General features: G+C 41.3%; 1 protein-coding gene across 1 annotated transcript in view; it reads left to right on the top strand.

The window, feature by feature from the left end:
* The window catches only part of LOC101566966 (actin-related protein 2/3 complex subunit 2-like), a 27666-nt gene that overhangs the window by 21740 nt on the left and 4932 nt on the right, over positions 1-994 (top strand). The gene's annotated exons all lie outside the window — the stretch shown is intronic.

Consider the following 994-nt stretch of genomic DNA (forward strand, 5'->3'; position numbering starts at 1 on the left):
GCCTAAACTTGCCTTAACTAACTTCAGCTAATTGGGATTAAACTTAATTAGACATTAGAATGAAATAAAAATTAGTTCTATGGCACTCTTATTCAGTCATTACTATACCATATTAAAAATGAAAAGACTAATAAAAACTTTTTGAGTATCCTTCCAAAGTTTAACTTTGGATATGGGTGACACAAGTGGAAAATCTTGAAGCAATAAAGTGTAGGATCTGCGGAGCAGGAGAAAGCTGTAGTGAAATGGACCTTATTGGACCGTAAAACTTGTCTAGGGAATTGATAAAATGAAGATCAAGAAATGAAATTTACAGAATATATTAAAAAAGAAGGAAGAGGGCCGGCCAAATAGCTCAGCAGATTAAATCTCCTGCAAGCTGGCACAAAAGCTGAGGGTTCAATCCACAGGCATGCCTTGCCGGCCCTGCCCCCAGGGCGTGCTGAGATAGCAATTGAGATTGGGTCTGGTGGCAAAAGCCTGTAATCCCAGCACTTGGGAAGCTGTAAACAGGCAAATTAGTAGGAGTCCAATCTAGTAGTGAGATCTGAAACACCATGTAGACCCTTCCCTAAAAAATACAAAATAAATAAATAAATAAATAAATAAGAGAAGGAAGAATGGGGAAATGATACATAAAGGAACACAAGAGAGAAATAACTAAGGGGAGAAATCTGACAGGGCAGAAGGGGATAGGCACAAAGAGAGAACAGCAGCATGGCTGAAGGTCATAAAAGGTTATCTACCACTCAGGAGACTAGTGGTGACACAGGGGAGAAGGAAAGATGAAAGTCAACAAACACAAGACTATAAAAGCCCTAGAAAACCTTGCTCCCTTTCATAATTCTAAAGACCTTAGGGTCAGCAAGATAGCTCAGCGCACTGAAGCACCTGCTTAGGAAAGCTTAGGGAAGCAGGGGCAAGCGCACAGACCACAGTTAGATCCCTACCACCACATGCTATGCCAGCCCCACCCCTGCATTGGGCTTTTCTG

The sequence above is a fragment of the Octodon degus genome, unplaced genomic scaffold (genome assembly GCF_000260255.1).
Source record: "Octodon degus isolate 3935 unplaced genomic scaffold, OctDeg1.0 scaffold00534, whole genome shotgun sequence".
Taxonomy (NCBI): Eukaryota; Metazoa; Chordata; class Mammalia; order Rodentia; family Octodontidae; genus Octodon; species Octodon degus.